Genomic DNA, 10798 nt, shown 5'->3' on the forward strand with positions numbered 1-10798 from the left:
CTGGGGTCTGAGCAGAGCTCGCGGCTTTTCTTACAGAACGCCAGAATAGCATGCTTTATGGCAGTCGATTTAATGCTAAAGGGCAACTGGAGTTGTTTTTTTTTTTTAGAATTCGAGAGAATTTAAATCTATGAAGCTTCTAGGTAAAGCATGCAAAGTGTTCTTGCACTAGCAGTTAAAATGGTGACGCAATCATCGATTAAAACCGCGACGATCTTAGGGCTTCTCTTCACTGCTTTGAAGAATGCGGGAAAACTCGTATTAACGTCATTGGCGCCGAAATTTCGAATATCCGCTGTCTTCGCCTGCATGCTGCTGTGCGTTGTCTGATGTCGCCAAACAATGCTTCGTGAGCTTCACCTGCGATGGCGTTGATTTTCTTCCGTGAAAAAACCATTTATTCTCTAAAAATTTAGCACCGTCGTACGTGACGTCATTATCGGGGCCTCTGCCCGTCGTTGTGGACTGCAGAGAAGCCTGAACGCTGACGCCGCTTTATTCGGCGATTACGAAATCATTTCAAACGCTAGCGCAAAACGATTTCGCAGGCTTTACCAGCGTGTTTCACACATTTGGCCATTTTAAACGCTAAAACCACTTCGGTTGCCCTTTGAGGGGGAACCCGCCAAGGTGATGTATATTTTAAATAAGGGAGCCATTACTCACTCGCATCCACCTAAGCGCAGCCAACGGCTACAAAGGAAAGACCTTGTAGTTGAATAAAAATTCGCCCTGATCCAGGGTTCGAACCTGAGATCACCGCCTGTCTGAGACAGTCGCTCTACTACATGAGCTAACCAGGACGGCTAGCAAACAGATGGTACAAGTGAGCGGGAATTAGTCAGCAACTCTAAGTGGGAACGTTGCTGGTGCAATGTTTAGGCAGTTCAGGGGGACTCCCCAAAGTGGAGTAGGTTTGTAATAAGCAGTCGCTGGCGACCAAATCAACAGCCGCCAAGATAATGGTGGGGCCACACGCCCACACTAATGCTTCGAACAAAGTGCACTTAAAGAGAAGTTTAAAGAACGTATTTCGATCAATCAGTGACAGGTCCGCCATCGCGTCATTCTTGCTTTAAAAATGCACTCGTTGACGTTAATTGCTATTCTATCTTGCACTACGCATGTGGGTTTGTGGAGGCGCGTGAAAATTGAAAATAAATTATCAGCCGTATGCAATAAATTCCATGTCAAAAAGGCACCAGATATATTGTAAAGTAAAAGAGATTACATTATTCTGTGCTCAGTCATCTAAAATGCGCATTTTATCGTGCTTTTTGACAAGCCCCCCGCAACTATAAAGATTTTTTAACGTCATTATCACCGAAAATATCGAGGCTATACTCCGGCAATGACAATTTAGTGCTTCGCAAATTCCGTGAACTGAAGCTTTGCCTCGATTGAATTCCTGCTCGCATTTTATGCAGCGGAACACTGTCAATTTTCAAGCAGACAAATCTGCATTTGTTTATTAATAGACTTCTGTAGCTATGAATACGGACAACATATAGTAATTGCAGTACTTGCAATATAACAGTTGTAATGATATCTGGGCCTTAATTCAAGCTATATGCGTTTGCGACCCACACTCTACCATGATTGGATTGGCTGGATATCCAGTCTAGTTTTTATAGTTAGTTGTTGTTTCCGGTCTTAACATTTCCTGCCTGCTTGTGTCCAACGTCAGAAAACAAAATCGCGGGCTACGAAGCTATTTCGCGAAGCATGATGGTACAGAGGTGTGACCTCTCGGCATTGAAAAGTGCTGCACGAGTTGACAACTTGTGGTTCTCCGGCTTCACATAAGCGAAGGTGTACGGGCTGTCCCCGTATACGCCCCCCTTGGCCCTTCGTCCGTCAAGAGGTAGGCAGATAGATCTTTATTCCAAGCACGAGCACGTACTTGAGGGGGAGGGCAAAAAGCATACATAGCCTGACACGGCCCATCCCCCATAGTGCACTTGACATAGAAAAACAAGGATACACATAGTGTATAGAACACGTACAGTTTCGGACATAAAAACATTACCATTTTAAATTACCGGTACATGCTAAGATGATGAATAAGAAAAAAAGACTTATCCAGCAGCTACAAGGAACAATTTCAACAAAGTTTGTTTGCAACAAAGTTTGCAAGAGGCCCGCCGCGGTGGCTCAGTGGTTACGGCGCTCGGCTGCTGGCCCGAAAGACGCGGGTTCGATCCCGGCCGCGGCGGCTGAATTTCGATGAAGGCGAAATTCTAGAGGCCCGTGTACTGTGCGATGTCAGTGCACGTTAAAGAACCCCAGGTGGTCGAAATTTCCGGAGCCCTTCACTACGGCATCCCTCATAGCCTGAGTTGCTTCGGGACGTTAAACACCAATAAACCGATAAACCAAAGTTTGTTTATCAGGTTTCAAAAACAGCACCTCTAACAATATTTTCTTAAAAATAGCGCTCGCTTGTGTATTTACAGATGGGATTCTTTTTTTTCTGGGTGCTTGAATTTTATAAGAACGATTACCTTGTACAATATGGTCTGTGAACCATAACTGGTTGTTATTCTAGGTGCCCTGTTAAATGAATTTTTTAGCTGGTGTATTTGCTGTTGTTCAGTGTGCAGGATGTGTGGAGATTCCTAGTCTAAGATTCCACCTACATATTTTACATAAGTCCGCAAGACAGCATGGTCGCTACCAGGGAATATGTGTTCAGTGTGCCTTTAGTCCGGACAACTTTGATAATTCATTTGAGCAGGATTTATTCAACAGCGAGGTTCCTCCTGGGCACCTTCAATCGCAAAATCGGCCAGTAGTAAGTGATCAGATCGCCATGTGTGGTCCTTGTGCCACATCCTGGTCATAGGCTCTTTTACCTGGGAATGCTTTCAGCACATAAGTGCATCTTATGGGTTGCGCTTGGTGTCCCTTGTTTTTGCTATGTTTATCACACTTGTACTACCTTGTTAAAATATTTCGCCGCGAAAAAAATGCATTTTAGTTTGATAGCACAGCACGCGAATAAGTTCTGCTCAGCAATGGTTAAAAATGCATCGCATTGCTTTGTCAGTGAGCAAGATTCCTCTAGCTTCACTTGGTATCTCTTCTATTAACTTCAGTACCTCTGGTTCCGCGTTTAAAATCCTCCTCCCATTACTAATTGCATTAAGTTGCTATGCTTTGCTTTGGGAATACACCTCCGTTGCCAAAAGTGAGCATTCCGTAATGAGCTTACAAGAACGCTAGATTCATCTTAAGCCATAAGAAGGGGACGTCAAGGTCTCGAAAAATGACACACCAGAAAATTTACCGATCAGCCGTCCGTTGTCTACGAAGTGGTTACAAGGTAATCGCTAGTAGAGTCAGGACAACCATAGACTTCAATCAGCCAAATGATCACGCAGGCTTTCGTAGAGGCTACTCGACAATAGACCACATTCATACTATCAGTGATGTGATAGAGAAATGCGTAGAACATAACCAACCCCTACATATCGTGCCGTTTATGCCATCTGCTTCGCCACGCCATCGTGCCGTCTATGCTCACGCCAGAAATATCTTCGCACTCGTATGATTGCTTCAGAAGTGCTCAGTGCAAAAGACAGAGCCTTTAATGCAGCGAAGTGAAGGTAGGAAAAACACTAAACGTCCTTTGATGTTTAGTGGTGACATAAAACCAGTGATTTAAAACACCAGCATTTGCATGAACATGCTGATAAATGGAAATGAAACTCTCTTGGCACATGAAAGCGGAGGTCAAATACGTCATATACATACTAATCGAATTGGATAAAAATTCTAAAGAATGTAATGCGTCACCGCGAAGGTGCTTAATTTCATGTGTTTCTAGTTATTTCACTCCTGTGTATTTAGCTGTGTATTAAGGTCAATGTGACGTGTGTTTGGACAGTTTCGAAAGGCGCCTTAGCGTAATGCTATGTCAAAACCACATTTTGTCGGCAGTTAATTTGGATGGCACGGCCTACGGAGCATTAATGACGACAGCTCTACGCTCCATTTTATCATTAAGCCGAAGAAAATGCTAGGCAATAATTTTCAGATGAGCTCTCTATCTAGCATAAATACCCGTGTTGAAGTAGCTCTGAACAATCGTGGGCAATCAATTACTTGAGGCAGCGTGGAAGTGTTGCGATGGGCTCTGCATTCTTGTATTTCGTTGCTTTCAGCCTCTTTTTCATTTTTGCTGAGTAAGTGATATATTTCGGTGAACGAGTGTTTATTTCTGGAATGAAACAGCTCTGAGTTTTCTGATGCAAGTAGATTTTTAACCAAAACAATTTTTGTTGATGCTGTACAGGCAAACAATCAGGTCACATCAATTTTGTTTATTAGTCTTCGCGGTTGGCAAAATAGCACTGGTCTATATACTATAACTGCAAATAAGTCTGCTCCGAGCACCATATTACAAGACGGGCCTGATTTCTACGAGTGAACCAGAGCTGCAGTCGCATTTAGTATTACTTGCAGCACATGAAATGCGTTATGATATTCCTCCAATAAGCAGAGCGTATTTCGTTGTGGTGAAAGAGTACTGTGTTTACCTGATTCGAACTTCCACATTTTATTAATCGAAACTGGTCCTCAAACCAATCGGGAAGGCAAAACGCTTCTTGCAGAGTGCATCACGTCAGGTTCCGTTTCTGTAATGCGTAAGCCTCATTACAGAAGCTATACATTTCATCCCAGGTAATGTTCATATGCAAATCAAATTGTTCCGCTTGTAGCAAAATGTAACAGTTTTGTCGAGCTTTTTGAAGCTCGTTTACTTGTTGCCCACTGCAATGTCTCAGTGACTTGGGAATTTGGCTTCTGAGCCCAAAGCCGCGTGATTAAATATCGGCGGCGAAGGTCACATTTCGATAAAGGCGGAGTTCAAAAGTGCACTTGTGCTATGTGATTTGAACGTTGAAGAATTCCATCTGGACGAGCTTAACCTGGAGCCCTTCACTACCCTTCACCCTTCAAAACCCAAGTAGAGCTCGGCCCATTAAATCCCACGCATTATGCCATACCTCGCTTATTGTTTAAAAGCGTAAAATGCCGCTTGTAAATTTGACCGAAAGGTCAGATGAAGTCAGCAAATCGATAACATTACAAAGTACAGCGCTCTCCCTAGTGCTGCACTATCAAGAGCAGTGCCTCTAGATTTTTTTGTTCTTTGTTTTCAGAAGCGGTCTTCCTCCAGATAGTTGGCCCAGAGGCAATCTTGCCTGCCCCGCCAGGGTAAATGCAGTTTCAGTTCATTATCTTAAATGATTTGCAATGAAACCAGTAAGTCATTAGTTACCTGATGTGTTCGTGTAGACAGCGCATTACGTGTATCAAATACATCTAAGCCTTGTGGCGTCCATCGCGTCATCTAGCGGTTAAAGACGAAGTTAAAGACGGTTAAAGACGAAGCCGTTGTACCGTTGCTCTTGTCGCCTTACGCAAGGCGGGTGGACGACCGGGCCGCACAAGCCAGACAGTGGGCGTTCGGCCTGGACCGCCTTCGGCAGAAAGTTTGTTCAACTTCGCCATAAGCACAGGCGAGCTGGCTTTGCCTGACGGCCGGATTGTAGCTATTGGCTGCTTTCATTGTGTGATACCGGCGCGCACAGCAGCTGTCTCTTCGATAGCATCTTCTTTTTTTATTATTTTTCTGCTGGTATGTGGACGTATGAATACAATACATATTTGGGCGTTGAATTGGGTGACTGAACACAACTTCTTCTGCATGTGATGGGCTGATCCAAATGAGTAGAGTTCAGTTTGGATTGTGGCACCATGTCATCACTGTAGGCTGGCCGGTAGTCGACATAGGAAAAAAGTTTATTGATGGAAGGGAGTGATATAAGTACATTTGGAAATATGTGACGTAAACGTCACGTGTGATCGGTTGGATGGCTATCAGTATGACCAGATCAGAAACTCGATGTGCGAAGAAGAATTGGCCCAATTAAGTCATGGATGTTTCACAGTTTACAAATCACCGGTATGTGCCAACCGATGGGTCTCTTTTCATGGTAATTTCATACGATGTGATGAAAAAAAAGTAAGAGTTTGGCAGAAACTTGCGCTTTTCAAAGCAATCAATATATATATACAGTCAAGCCTCGTTAATATAGAAACTTTGGTTTCCAATTAAAACTATGAATACAGCAATCCGTCTACAATAACGAATCATGTCTAAAAACCCAGAAAAAGATTTCAGAAAACAGTTGTGATTAAAATCTTTTTTTTTTTTCTGCATAGCAGTTTGGCGTGAAGTTGATGTTAGAGAAATGCTTAGCAATATGACGTGCATTTTTTTTTGTCACCTCTGTCGCCAGAGAACTGTAGCAATCTTGAAGTACGTCGGGAGCCATGAAACATGTTGTGTACAGTTAACGCTGATATAAGGCTTAACTATGCAGCTGTACTCACTGTATCGGCGTCTAACCCCATATTTGTTGTTGCGTTTACAACGCTGTTTTCACCGAACTGCTTACCAACTCTGCTTTATTGGTGTCGAGCAGTTGTTCAGCTGCGTTTCCAGGATAAGCAGCAACAACTTGTTTGGGGCATTCTCGGCGCCGTCAATCCAACTGTGCATGTCCATCTGCTACCTTCATTCTCCTGTGACAGTCTGCGAGGAGCATGGTTACTTGCCTGCCGAGTGAAAGGGATGGCGGCCACACGACAACAGTGTATTTGTCAGCTATGTCGATATGTCGAATGCTTTTCAGGGTTCCTTAATCCTCCTTGAATTTGCCCCGGGCCTAAATTTGTTTGCTCGAACATAGAGTCGTATCTGCTCCTTCCACAGGGACCAGCTAGCAAGTACACCGACGTTGCGAAACGGACCTAAGGCCGGAGTTGATGATGATGATGATGTCCTCAGGCTGAATGGCACATCCCATTGCTGCACTGAAACTTCTTTTTTTACTTTTTACGCTAAACATGTTAAGCATCATTAAGACGTGAATTTGGTCCTGTTGGTTGGTTATCCATGAAAACAGCTAGCGCCAGAAAAAACAGCTAGAGCTCATGGTGTGTCCTTCTATCGTCCCGTTTCTTGCACTAGCTGTCATGTTATGCATGCCAATAATTTGCGATCTTCCCATGATGTTTGTTACCACTGGTTCGAAAATGAGATGCTTTTGAGCCAGAGTTATCATATAGAAAACTGAGACGAACTGAGAGGCGTGACCGGAAGTTGCAGTTTCTTGTCCTTGAGAGAACGGAAGTACGGAATGCTGGCTCAAACGGCAATTCCGCCTCAAAACCACTTAAGTACAGGTATATCCTGAATGGTAGCGCACCCTGGTGTCGTAGCAAATAATTTGCATGCTGTTGATCTTCAGCGTACGAAAGAAAAAGGAAGTTGTTGAGTTATTTTATTAGAACTGTTCTCTTATGCGTACTGTCTTATGCGTATTGCAGGGCTGCGCAAAATTACGCAAGTGCGCTCTCTCACATAACAGTGTTGCCCAAAACAAGATGGCCTACCATGCGCTTCCAGCTGAAACAAAGCAAGACGGACTAGTTTCTTGTTTGATTTTTTCCCAAATACGTTTCATACATTGCATCCACACCCTTAGCGCCTCTCCTGTAGCCCACACAGTTCTTTTATAGAGAACACCACCGTCTCGTCTTGGGCAACATTGTTATGTGGGAAAGCGCACTTGTGGAATTTGGCTTATCCCCTGGCTTCTCGCATCACGTATATTCTTTATTGGAATTGTACACTGTGCACTGTCTCTATACTTACTTTTTACTATATGCGAAAAAAAAAATTGTGCATGTTTATTTGTGCTATTGTTCTGCTTTGTTAATATTTGTATGCGCCTCCTGCTTAGGACTTTGGCTTGCAGTATATTGTAGATATGTAAAAATAAAATAAATTACGCACTAACATATACGCATCGTCAGTGCAAGCATGGGCTCGACCTAGGTCTAAAGATTAGCACCTGAAGAAGTTGCCATTATGCAAACGAGTAAACCATTGCCTTCGTTGAGCGCGCTGAATAAATTTTATACGAAGAAATCGGCTGCGCTAGGTCTGATGCGGCGATAAAAGCCCTTAAATTTATTAATATCGTGCTGATGTTAATCTCTGTTAGCCCTTAGCTCAGCCCTGCTTTTACTGATTTTTTCGCTTTCAGTAAGCGGATATGCTTAACAGAGTGTTCAAACCTCTTTAATTAGGTCGTTCATGCGCTGAATAAGTCATGTCATACAAAATATGTGTAGTACTTTACAGTTACTCTTTTGCCCATCCATCAGTGCCGTGGTGACCAATGGGGACGGCCATGCAATAAATGGTGCATATGCCGCCGATGGACTATCGGCTCCGAGTTCACCATGTACTGCATTTTCAACAATGCGAAATTGCCATTTGGATTCGTATAACCTCTACCACGTATCACATCGCCGCCCTAAAAGAATCTCCCCACTACTGACACCGTGTAAAATAAACTAATGTCGTTATAACTACAAAGTAGATTCACTTATTTAGTTGACAGAAGCACCTAATCGTCGAAGTTACGCTGATGGCAAGGTAAGGTCATTTGAGTATTTATAAAACTGCTGGAGGTTTAGCATTGCTAACCACGAAATGTTGACTGAAAGCAGGTTTTTGCAGGCTGACACCAACGCCACGCGTACCTGAAAGCGCGATGAAAGCGCGTGTCCTTTCCTTTCGTGACTTCCGCACAGACGGAAGATGATGAAGACGACGTGCAATTCACAGAACGAGTATTGCAGTTTAGCACGAAGTGTGATCGGCTGCAGCGAAATTATAGCGCTCTCGTGCACTGGCGTCGTCATAACCTGCTCACCGGCGATTGAGCAAACTGCCCACCGTGGCATGGTGCCAGTTAAATTAATGAACGGTCGCTCGGGAATAGCAACGTAGGCCGCATGAGGCCCACCGTTGGGAGCACCTGCCATCGCAGGGCAGTGGCTCATCGCTTAACCGCTGCACCACTGCGCCAGGATGGGTATGAGGACGTGCAGGGATATATGAATGTCGAGAATTACCTTCTGTATGCATGAGAATTAATTACGCTTGTGCACCATAGTCTTAAGGCGGAGATTAAGTATCCCCTCCACTTTGTTTTTCCGCAACGGCAACGTTGCAGTTTTGCCCCGATCCTTCTGAGCGTACTGGACGCCGAACCTATGGGCCCGTATTGGCAGCGGCAAATGCAGCCTCGGCGAAGCCACAGTCGCCGCTTCGACAACCGGACAGCAACTCTGTGTTAGCAGTGTGTGTGACGAGACTCCCAAAAAAGAAAAGGACGACCGCCACGTCTCAATTCTAACATGATGTAAATACTCTGTATGAAGTCCTTTCCTGCCCGTCTCTGACCTGCCCTTTCCTGGTCCGCGGTGGCTCATTGGTTACGGCGCTGGGCTCCTGGCCCGAAAGACACGGGTTCGATCCCGGCCGCGGAGGCTGAATTTCGACGAAGGCGAAATTCTAGAGGCCCGTGTGCTGTGCGATGTCAGTGCACGTCAAAGAACCCCAGGTGGTCGAAATTTCCGGAGCCCTTCACTATGGCGTCTCTCATAGCCTGAGTCGCTTTGGGATGTTAAACCCCAATAAATCAAACCAAACCAAACCTTTCCTGGTCCGACCCCGACCACGCTACCTGTGTGAAAGCCAACAATTCGCTCCTACCCGTCAAATACCTGCGGGCAGCGACCCGACAGCGGCGGTGGTCTCGGATGTACAGTCCTACGCAATTTTTGCCGCTCGTCGTTCCTGCCTGCCAGGCGCCCAACCGGACGCACGACCAATTGCTTTGCTGGCACACAGAGCAGCGGTGTATTTTAATGAAAATAATTTGGGGAAATAATTACTTTTTCTTCTAAATCACTGCCGCAAAGTAATTCATTACATTACTAAATTACAGAATCAGAAAAGTAATTCATTACATTGCAGATTACTGGGAAAATAATTAAATGACATTCATTTCATTATCGTAATTCAATCGCAGCCATGTCTACCCAGAATGCATGGACAATATCGAAGGTACATGTATCTTAGATACTATCTTTCGGTATATATTGTGTATCGGTATTAGGTATCGGTTGGTTTGGTTTATGGGGTTTAACGTCCCAAAGCGACTCAGGCTATGAGGGACGCCGTAGTGAAGGGTTCCGGAAATTTCGATCATCTGTGGTTCTTTAACCTGCGCTGACGTCGCACAGAACGCGGGCCTCTAGAATGTCGCCTCCATCGAAATTCGATCGCCTCGGCCGGGATCGAACCCGCGTCTATCGGGTCAGCAGCCGAGCACCAGATATTAGGTATATTAGGTATCGCTTGCCAATAACGAAAGTATCAGAGTATATATGTGTCGAAAATGCATTTTTAGTGCATCGTGCATTTTAGTGATACTCAATACTTCAAAAAAAAAAAACTACAGAGGGCACTACTTGCGGCTATTATTGCAAAAACACTGTGCATTACTGCTGTTTCCTTTGGTGCCTTTGTGGTTTGCGCACTTACGTAAATTAGACCGTGTTGGTCAGCAAACTTCAAGGGAAGAAGGGTAAGCAACAGCGCCAACAGCAAAAGCACTAGGCTCGCCGTCATGAATTAAGACATGTCAATACATAGGACAATGATATCGAAGGTTTGCTTGCACATGAAGCCCTTTTGCGCGCAATGACAAGGACTTCATAGATTTCCCTGGTGCGTTGCTCGGAGTAGCATTTGAGGATTGCGCATTGTTCAAAAACTGGAACGCAATTTTCGCACGACTTATAGTGGAGCGCTAGGTTGCTTTTGGGAAAAAATATCTTCTTGGGACCATGCATGTGCCCA

Source organism: Amblyomma mixtum, chromosome 2, assembly GCF_055824585.1.
Source record: "Amblyomma mixtum isolate Tamu chromosome 2, ASM5582458v1, whole genome shotgun sequence".
Lineage (NCBI taxonomy): Eukaryota > Metazoa > Arthropoda > Arachnida > Ixodida > Ixodidae > Amblyomma > Amblyomma mixtum.